The sequence below is a fragment of the Aplysia californica genome, unplaced genomic scaffold, assembly GCF_000002075.1.
Source record: "Aplysia californica isolate F4 #8 unplaced genomic scaffold, AplCal3.0 scaffold00154, whole genome shotgun sequence".
Lineage (NCBI taxonomy): Eukaryota > Metazoa > Mollusca > Gastropoda > Aplysiida > Aplysiidae > Aplysia > Aplysia californica.
In genome coordinates, this window is record NW_004797424.1 from 948703 (window position 1) to 960569 (window position 11867).

The window sequence follows — 11867 nt, forward strand, 5'->3', positions numbered from 1 at the left end:
AAGAGAGAGAGAGAGAGAGAGAGAGAACTGACTAGAAGAGTAGCCTACCCGTTATATCGCAGAAGAAGAAGAGAGATAGCGAATGAAATTGAAATTCCAAATTGAAAGGGATGAGAAAAAATATTAAGGTAAAATATCATAGGATTATACATGTTTATAATAATTATTGATCATCAGCAGTGAGAAAGTGACATAATGTTTTCGCCGGTCTGTGTACCGCAACGTGTATCTATCCCATAGATATACAGTATCATCTCATTCATTCATTCATCCTGTGCCAGATCTGCGACAGACATCGGCGATCATGGTTCTCCATTCATTCCTTTGTTCGGATGCTTTTTCCCTGATCTTTCCCCGTTACCCATTTGTTAAGGTTCTCTGAGTAGGTTGCTCTGGGCCTACCCCGGCTTCGTTTGCCTTCCATTTTGCCAGTGACAGCTTGGTGTTCAAGACCTTTATGTCTATTCAGGTGTCCCCAGCATTGCATTCGTCGTTTCCTGACTGTTTTTAATAGTGAGCGTCCTACGAACGCTTCCTCCAGCACTACCTCTTTTGATTTATTTTCGTTTCACGATATTCTCAGCAGTCTACTAGGAAACCACATTTCTGTTGCTTCTATCTTATTTTCACTGTTTCACTGTCATTAGTGATTGTCTAGCATTCACAGCCGTATAGAAGGGTTGACCACGCAGAGCATCACCTAAAAACAGATTAATAGGTTGTTGTTTTTTGCCGGACCATAACTGCTCATACAGCATAGACTAATGAAAATTAAATTTTGCTATAACATTTTAAACCATTTAATCTGATCATTGACCTAGACCAAGCCGCGCTAAGAACTGTTAGGAATGCAACCGACTTGTCTTTCCCGCGCTGGTAATATGACCATAATGCAGTTGCGAGCGCCGTAAAATTCGTACTAAATTTACTAATAGACTTCGATGGCAAGGACTCACTGGAAGGTGGTATGTCATCTGTAGTCTAGTAATCGTGAGGTTGCGGGTTTGAGGGTTCGAGCCTCAGGCCCGATGTAGTGACCTTGAGAAAGGCACTTTACACGAATTATCTTCTCTTCACCCAGGGGAGAATGGGCACCCTGTTACAGAAAGTGAAACATTTTGTCAGTATTTTAGTTTTTTAGCGCCTATAAAATGACAGCTTGCACTGTATGCTTTCCAAGAAGTTGAGAATGTTTCAGAATGTTTTCAGGTATGCTGGATGTAGATTGTGAACCAAAAAGAGTTTGCTGTTGAGCGGGAATTTGAGCTTTACAAATTCGATCAATTATTATGGCATTAATATATCCCCAAAATGCCCATCCCTTGCGGAGAGCTGACATCGAGGTTTGAAGGTAAATTTTTCAAGGATTCAGTTTGAACGTTTAGCACTTTCTTTCAAGTCCTCCTTACATAATATTTATAAGAATACACTATTTATTTTCACAAAAAGTTCAAAGCCAGCCGATGAAAATACGTCCTCGCCATTGGTCATCTGCGACTCACCAGTGAACAGTTAGTATAGCAGGGAGGTGTATGCCTGTCTTGTGAAGTACGTAGTGCTATCTTGCACAAATTCCATTTTCGGTTTTGACGTCAGTCACACTGAAACTCTGAACTAGAAATCTACAGACGCAAAAACAGGATTATGAACAATATACAAAAATCTAAGGAACACGCATAGCTTGATGCTTGCTTTCAGAATGACAACCTCGAGGTCAAGGCTTAGATCTTCCTATAGTATTGCTTTCGAGTGCCTCAATAGCCGCGACTAATTTACGACAGTCTTGCTGTCACTAAGTGTTTAGAATAATACATGTATAGCTACTATAATTCGAATATATCTACTAAACGAAAAAAGAAGTTCCAGGGAAACTTGTTATACAGTGGCGAACAATAATAAAAGCTAGTCAATGTGTGACGATAACCGATACATCCGCAGAGGAGAATAAAACATTTTTCCAGCGAAATAGAAGAATTTGAAGAATTAAAGGTTATGATGATGTGTGACTTCTACCGTTAAAAAGGTAAATCAGAGGCTGTACTTTCAGAGGAAACTTAGATCTTTCAATCTGAATCCATCCATCCTTCAGATATTCTACACCACCACAATAGAAACATCGACAAATTTTGGGATCACTTGCTATGGTAGCAATTTGGGAAGGCAGCACATCATAAAAATAAACAAGTTGATCAGAAAGGCATCAAGAACAATTGGTAGAGACCTAAGTAACCTTGAATATCTGCACTAGAAAATGTTCTAAAAAGGCGGAAATATTGCTTAGTGACCATAGCCACCCACTGACATCGGAATTTCAACTATCTACCAGCAGTAAACAATACATTTCAAAAAAAGCAAGAACAGACATTTTTACAGAAATTCAGTCGTTCCAACTGCAGTGAGGTTACTGAACACACAGTGTTACAAATGAAACAGAGAGAGAGAGAGAGAGAGAGAGAGAGAGAATGTTTTACGGAGCAGGTTGTCCCAGCACGTGAGACATGTACATTGTATTTACAAATGTCCTGTCGTGTTGTGTGTATGTGTGAGTGCCCCTAACCTTTGTAACGTCTACTGCCATTGTTTAACGACCAAAACAAATTTCTCACTACTAGATGAATAAAGATTGTCATTGTCATTGTCATAAGCACAAAAATACACTGATAGATGTATCAATGCTTGAACAATTATACAATAGCACAAACAGATAATCAATCAATTGTGCAGGGCCTTATTTTTTTTTAGCTAGAGCTATTGTATGTTGTTCAAGGACACACCCAAGTGACCACCCACCTAAATACCGTGTCTCCAGCATACACTTGACAATGTAAGCCTGGGCTCCTTAACTTTAACCAGCCTTGAGTCTATATTGAGAACACATTGTCAAATAAATTAAATCCAAGAATTAAAAAGTTCTATCTGCTAAGTTTTGAGAAAGTTAGTGCACCGGATAACCTGTACTTTTTAAACTGGCTACCTTATGCTGTCCCCGTCGTTTTATATGAGAAAAATTCTGAAATTATGCAAACTGAGCCCAAAAATGTGAAATTATGCGATCCTGTTAATTTGAATAAAGAATGATAAACAAAAATAAATAGAAATTATGCAAAAAATGATACGATTTTGCTAGATTATGCGGGGTGCATAAAACCACAGGGACAGCTTATGGCTTGTAGCACATGTCGCTACACTGGAATTACAAAGTTCTATCTGATCAATAGGCTTCTTAGTTTTGAGAAATTTAACTTTAAAATTTTGAGTTTCACAAGATGTCAAGCTTTTTCGAATGCAATTCTTGGAATATCTTGATGGCGACTCCGAATGATCGGACGATTTTGATGGAGCAGACAGAACGTTTCGTTTCTGATCTCATGGTCTTAGTTTTTCAAAAAGGCAAAAAAATGTCAATAGAACTTGGTAATTCTTATGTAGCGAAATGCCTAAGTCACTTTAAGCCATTTTGAAAAAGTGAGAAAAACCCAACCGTTTCTTAAAAAAAAATATTGGCTCTAGATCTAGGAAACGCTTAAAATTTGGCAGACTCGGTGGATTGATTTTATATTTGGATTACTCCTTTCTCCAGGTGAACTGTATTATCAAGCTGGCTCTACTATTCACTTCAGAACCAAAACTCCAAACCGGCCAAAAATGACGTAGGCAATTACCTTATGAGTAAATATGAGCTCAATGAAACAGCACACACAGCCGATACGAAGGGTGAGTTGCGTTAGAATCTATTGGAGCATTGCATCTTCAGTGGAAAAGCTGGGCAAAGAATCGATTCCGGAACCGATTCAAAGATCTTTGACCAAATCCTGCGACTAGTGCTACGGAAGAAAAGTTCCGATTCCTTTTTGTGCGAACCATACATTGGAACCGGTGCATTACAATACGACGCCCAAACTACAACGTGACATGAAAATAATTTGCACAAGATACAAGTAGGCTACATTAAAGTATGGTTTCATTTAAAATAGTTTTTTTTGCTTGAAGTTCAAAAGCTCTACCAACTAGACAATCGTGTTAAGCGTTTATGGTACTGTCGTGAAAGGATCACAGTTGCTACCCTCATGGCGCAATTCGAACGATTTCAAAAGAATTCGAGCGTGACCTTCGAACGATCGAATGTATACATATAACGTGCGCGCGGAATGCGGTAATGGACAATGTAGATTTGGACAAGCTGCTGATACTGATAGATCTAGAAGGCTATCGACATTTCCCATATCCGTAATACCCAGTGTCCATTGGGGGGAATCGGTACTCTTAAACAAACCAGTCGCTCGACTTGCGGCCTTGAAAACAAACGAGTTTGTTTTTTAAGGTCAACGTCGGCTTCGTTCAGTTTGTGCCACGAAGGTCGCTTTCTGCCCTCAAACTAGCTAGCCCCGCCTACCAAACCGAACCGAACCGAACCGAACCGAACCGATCGTGCCAAATGGGCACTGGCTATAAGATTCAAGAATCTCTCAACACAGCAACCATGGCACGCTGCAGTTGTCACTTGCAGCTATTAGATCTATCTATCCCCGCGGTTTCATGTAAAAAATATAATTCTGAAATTATGCAAATTGAGCCAAAAATGTGAAATTATGCGATTTTGTTACTTTTTGACAATTAATGAAAAAGGAAAATAATCAGAAATTATGCCCCCCGAAAATGATCAAATTTTGCTAAATTATGCGGGGTGCATAAAACCACGGGGACAGTTTTAAGGAAGGAAATGGCTTTGCTATATGAACGTTAAGTTCTATGTACTATAACACCGCACGCGTTTCAAGTATTTTTTAAATTGCTTGTCAAATTTGACACAACAGAAGATGGTATGATCGTAGTGTGCATTGAAGCCGCTACATCGCTACCTGAGAATTACAACGTTTTACCTGACATTTTTGGCTGTCTTGAGCTACTGGGACAATGATGTCAGAAATTAAATGTTCTATCTGCTCTATCAAAATCGTAAATTTATTCGGAGTCGTTATCAAGATATTCAAAGGATTGCACTCGAAAAAGCTAGACATGTCGTGAAACGCAAAACCTTTGACGTCTGGATCTAATTTCTCAAAACTAGGTACTGAGCCTATAGAATATAAACTTTGTACTTCTAGGGTAGCCAAATCGACCCGACCCGACCAGACCCAACCCGATCCACCACAAAGACAAATAGCGATAGGAATTTATTTTTCTATAAATTCTAGGGTTCAAAACACGAACATCCATCATCATCATGAACCTACAAATATTGCACTTGTATTCTACCTTTGTTCAAATTTTATGGAGTCGGGAAAGTGTACGGTTTCTTCCAAAAAGTGACGCAAAGATCAGACAACCAGAATAACATAACATACAGATATAGACAATATATATATATATATATATATATATATATATATATATATATATATGCCGCCCTTTCTTGAGTGAAATGTTCATTTTATTGTAAAGGATAGGCAGAGGTTTCAAGTTAGTGGCAAAAGAATTATTGTTCAACGTGAATACAATGAAGCGAAACCAAAGTTCTAAATCATAGAATTTATCATCATCAAATGACTTAACGACGCAGACAGCCTTCGTTTCAGATAAAGTGCTTTATGCGCATAATCTATAATCAAAGGCATGACGTCACGCAAGTTATATTTTATTACCTTGCAGAAAGATTTCTTTCCCCGCGGCGAACTAAACATCATGAAATGACGTCACGGCTGAACCAGGCGCGAAGTATAAAGTGGTTCTGTAATCAGATGAGATGACCCGACCGCCTGGGTGTCGCAGCGGGATGTATCTCCCTGGCAACGATAGTTCTCCGCCATCAGAGTGAGTTATGGCCCCTCATGAAGTCTATCGTAAAATTTGGAGTCAGAAGTGCTGAAATACGCCAAGGAATCCTTTCTCCCCCCTCCTCTTCTTCTCCCCTCTGGCTTTCTTGCACTGCTGAAACAACATTTTCTGGAAAAGTGATCCATGACATTGTTTTTGATGACTACGGTGTTTATCAGAAAGACTTACAGACTGACAATACAAACAAGCAAACAAACGAACAAATAAATAAACAAACAAGCAAACAAACAAACAAAAACAAGCAAGCAAGCACGCAAACAAACAAACACAAAAGAGCAACCCCCCGAAAAATTAAAGTTCATAGACACAAAGGTAAGAGTAAGAAGTAAGAGTGGTAATTCACACTTCTCCTTTTCTTCTCATGGATCACAAAGACCATTTTTTAAGGTCTTCACGACGCCAGGATAGTTCACTGAGCCAGCCACTTCAACTGATTAATTTTTTAAATTTCATTATCCCAGAGCATTTGAAGTCATTAATTTAGAACAATAGTTTTTTGTTGGTATTCCCTAGTTATTTTGCTTTTATGGATTGTCATTCGCAACGTGGTGAACTGAGGAGTGTTGACAATTATACGTGTCGTCATGAATTATTAACAAGTTAGAATCCACGCCCCAGAGATGTACGAGGGGGGTTCAAGAAGTCTTTGGTCTAAATTTGAAGGAATAAAGATAGAGTTTTGTACCTAGGCACACATACTTTTATTTCTCTATACAGTCACCATGCAGAGTAACACATTTTTGCCACCTCTCTTTGTTCCTCTAAAGTCCTTGACAGAAAAATGACCCAGAATGGGCTCCTAACCAGTCTTCATCAGCTTCAATGGCGTCCTCGTTGTCATGGAAACGACGTCCTTTGAGTGATTTAAAAATAAATAAATTGGGAAACAGAAAAACAACAACAACCGAGGGCATCCACGAACCAGAAATGTAAGCATATCATTCTCGGAAAATGATTGTATTTCTATTGACAATCTAGCATCTATGTCTCAGAGATGTTTGTATATTCCTACAATATATGTTGCCAGTAATTATTGACAAGTAAGCATCAGTGTCCCATAGATGTATGTTTAATATTATTCTCTCAACACTGTTGCCATGACAAGTTAGCATCCACATCTAAGAGATATATGTATAATACGCGTTGCCAGTAATAATTGACAAGTAAACATCCTTGTCCCAAAGATTGTAAGTATATTATCCCCCCCCCCCCGAATGCGTGTTGCCATGACAAGTTAGCATCCACGCCTCAGAAGTGTATGCATAGTATTATTCCCGCAGTACGTGTTGCCAGAAATTAAGAAAAGTAAGCACCCATGTCCCAGAGATGTATGTATATTCCTGCATTACGTGTTGCCAGTAAGCTTATTTATTGACAATAATTTGCACCCACGCTCCATAGATGTATATTGGGCGATTGTGTAGATTTCCGCGTTAAATTCCGATACTAGTTTTAATCGGCCTATAAGCCCTAGAACTTACCATTAAACAGAGTATTCCAATCCAAAAATGAAATCCAATACAGAATATTGCCATACATGTTAAACAGAGTAATAAAATGAAATCCAATACAGATTGCCAAAAATGTTTTCCTTAAATTGTTGCTTCTACATATATTCTTGTAAATATGAATGAAAGAGTTTGTCAGATGTCCCGTGTAGTATCGGAATTTAACGCGGAAATCTACACAATCGCCGTATATTGTTCCGAAATGATGTGTTTGTCAGTGATCATTGACAAGTTAGCATCCATGTCCAAGAGATGTATGGGAAATAATATTCCAGCAATTCGCCTGCCAATTATTATTGATATGCATGTTTATTAGCAAACACGAACCAGATCTATATATGCATATTCTAGCAGAATGTGTTGACAGTAATTTTTGACGAATTAGTATCCCCGTATCAGTGATGTATGTATATTTCCCCACAAAGACATATCTATGTGTTTGTCAGTATTAATCGACAGGTTTGCACCCATGTCCCATGGATGAATGTGTTGCCACGACAAGTTAGCATCCACACCCCAGAGATGTATGTATAACATCATTCCCACAATACGTGTTGCCAGAAATTATTGACAAGTAAGCATCCATGTCCCAAAGATGTATGTTTAATATTTTCCCCTCAATACGTGTTGCCACAACAAGTTAGCATTCACACCCCATATATCTATGTATAATAATATTATTCCCGCAGTACAAGTGCGTGTTGCCAGTAATTATTGTTAAGTAAGTATCCACGTCCCAGTGATATATGTATAAAATTCCCACCAAGGCCTATGTGTTTGTCAGTAATTATAGACAGCTTTTCATCTATGTCCCATAGACGTGTTGCAACGACAAGTTAGCATCCACGCCCCAGAGATTTATGTATACCATTATTTCCGCAATACGAGTACGTGCTACCAGTAATTATTGACAAGTTAGTCCCCACCTCCCAGAGATGTATGTGTATATTCCCACAATACGTGCTGCCAGTAATTATTGACAAGTTAGTATCCACGTCCCAGAGATGTATGTGTATATTCCCACAATACGAGCTGCCAGTAATTATTGACAAGTTAGTCCCCATCTCCCAGAGATGTATGTGTATATTCCCACAATACGTGCTGCCAGTAATTATTGCCAAGTTAGTCCCCACCTCCCAGAGATGTATGTGTATATTCCCACAATACGAGCTGCCAGTAATTATTGACAAGTTAGTCCCCACCTCCCAGAGATGTATGTGTATATTCCCACAATACGAGCTGCCAGTAATTATTGACAAGTTAGTCCCCACCTCCCAGAGATGTATGTGTATATTCCCACAATACGAGCTGCCAGTAATTATTGACAAGTTAGTCCCCACCTCCCAGAGATGTATGTGTATATTCCCACAATACGAGCTGCCAGTAATTATTGACAAGTTAGTCCCCACCTCCCAGAGATGTATGTGTATATTCCCACAATACGAGCTGCCAGTAATTATTGACAAGTTAGTCCCCACCTCCCAGAGATGTATGTGTATATTCCCACAATACGAGCTGCCAGTAATTATTGACAAGTTAGTCCCCACCTCCCAGAGATGTATGTGTATATTCCCACAATACGAGCTGCCAGTAATTATTGACAGGTTTGCATCCATGTTCCTGAGATGTAAGTGTAATAATTATTATTCCCGCAAAACGTATTGTCACGACAAGTTAGCATCCACGCCCAAGAGATGTATGTATAGTATTATTCTCGCAATACGTGTTACCAATAATTATTGACAAGTTAGCATCCAGGCACCAGAGATATATGTATAAAATTCCCACTAAAGCCTATATGTTTGTCAGTAATTACCGAAAGGTTTGCATCCATGTCCCAAAGATGTATGTATAATATTTCCCCCGCAAAACGTGTTGTTACGACAAGTTAGCATCCACGCCCAAGAGATGTATGTATAGTATTATTCTCGCAATACGTGTTGCCAGTAATTATTGACAAGTTAGCATCCACGTCCCAGAGATGTATGTGTATATCCCCGCGAGTTGAGCTATTTGCTGGCGCTCTGACGCCACCAGGTGGAGATCAAAGCCGAGCACCGTCGACCTGGCAGGAATGTGATGAAAATAAACACGATGAAATGCCACCAGTGCTGTGGGGGGCTAGGAGACACTGCGGGGATATGCAGTAAACTATGTTTGTGTGGGCGTGTAAAGAACGAGAGGTTGGTGTTAGTTAGGCGGCCTATGGGTGGCTCGAACGAGGGCTTGGTTTTGTTTTATAGTTTGGTGTTGCGCCATACTACACCCAACAAAGCGTTGGAAAGGTGTAGCTATGTTTTGTTATGTTTTTTATTTTTTATTTGTTGTTTGTTTTAAATGCGAAAGCCAAGTTCATTAATGAAAATGGTCACCCTTTAACTTTTGTTGTTGTTCTTACTGTGGGTTATTGTTGTTGCTGTTGTTGTTGTTGTTGTTGTTGTTGTTGTTGTTGTTGTTGTTAATGTTGTAATAGCTGCTGTTGTTGTTTATGTTGCTGTTGTTGTCGTCGTTATTGTTGTTGCTGTCGTTTATGTTGGTGTTTTGTTGTTGTTGTTGTTGTTGTTATTGTTGTTGTGGTTGTTGTTGTCGTTGTTGTTGTATTTGTTGTTGTTGTTGTTGTTGATGGTCGTGGTGGTTTTTTTCTTCTTTTCTTTTATTGTTGTTGCTGATTTGATGCTGATGTCATAGTTACATTATCATTATTATCATTATTATTATTATTGTTGTTATTATTACTATTATTATTACAATTATTACAATTATTATCATTATTATAATTATAACTGTGCTATTGTTCTGCTAATGTTGCTGTTGCTGTTGCTGTCATTACGCTTTTGTTATTGTTGTTTTTGTTGTATGGAATCAGAGGAATCACACTCAATCAAGCAGATTCAGGTCAGTGCCTTTAATCAATTTAATATATACACCTGCATGTATATCAAGCACTCGTTGAAGAATGATTAGGAGGCGGGCTTCTTCAAATTTGTCTGTCAGAGCCAACACGACATACTACTAGAAACCCACTCCCAGCAGAAATATGGATACATAAGACAATAGATTTACCTGTACAGGTGTCGTAATCAAATTTGTTGCGTTTCAGGCGAGGTGGTAAACTCGGTTCCAGGGCAAAGTGCTTAATTAACCAGATGTCATTTCGGACAACCAGCTTTCGAACAAAATAAGTTCCCCCTTCCCATGCATACACACATACAACACATAATATACATGCACGAACGCACGCACGCACGTAGGCTTGCAAGCATGCATGCATGTATGCCCACACGCAACACGCAAGCATGCACCCACGCACGCACGCACATACGCACGCACACACGCATACACACATACATGCATGCATAAACACAAAAATACACACACAGACACAAACATACATACACACACCAACTAACACACATACACCCACCCCATCTAAAAATATGAATAAAATTAAATAAAAACTGAAAAACAAAGCAGCAAATTAATCAAACATTTTTTTCTTCAAATCAAAGCAGAAAAATGACATGAATGTGAAGAAAAAAGATCCAAACCGACCATATAAAAAACCATTTTTTATTTCGTCGATTTGCCCTCGAAGATGCTACGTTGAGAAACAGAAGCTCTCTGCGGTAACAATTTTGAGACATCAAAGAGGAATATAAATGGTAGCTTTTAAGTGCAAGGGGACTATCCCGAATAATGCTGTTTTGAGAAGATCGATGGTAAAGTCTATGGACTCATGTTCAGTTTCTTTAAAAGACAAGGAGAGTTTTCTCTATAACCAAAACAAATATACACACCTATGAAACCAAACTTCTCTTATAGGTACGGCAATGCCCACTATTGGTGTACGTCAAGGTTTCTGGAAGCCCCCGATATCTGAGTTAGTCCGCTTGTCCTTAAAGTAAAAGCAACCAAATAAAGCTTGTTGTACGGACCAGCGTCTTTGGTGTCGCATTTAGAAGACCTGGGTTCAATTCCTATAAGAGGGGAATTTTTATCGAGTAGCTCGAAGATCTTTTCACCGAGACGTTGAATCCCTCTCCACCCGAGTTGGCCCTAAACAGTCAGGACCGAAGTCCGCCCCTTTACATTGTTGCTGCCCCGGAATTACAAAGTACTATCTGCTCAGTACCTACGACCGTACTTTTGAGAAATTGAACGTAACAAATTTTGAGTTTCACACAACAAGTTAAGTTTGTTTCTTTTTCTTCTTTTTTGGGGGGTAAGTGTTTTACGGCGCTCGCAACTGCATAAGGTCATAATAATATGAGCGTGCGGGATATATTTAATTTTTTTTTACAGTTTGTAGGAAAAAAGGTTGTTTTTTTTCGAATGTAATTCTTTGAATATCTTGATAACCACACCCAGCAAATATTCCGATTTTGATCGAGGCGATAGAATATTTTGTATCTGACCTTATGGTCTTAGTAACTGAAAACGGCCAATCATGTTTCTTGGTGACTGAAAAGTCCAAAAATCTCAGATGGAACATAGTAGTTCCAAGGTAGCGGTGTGTCGATCGGG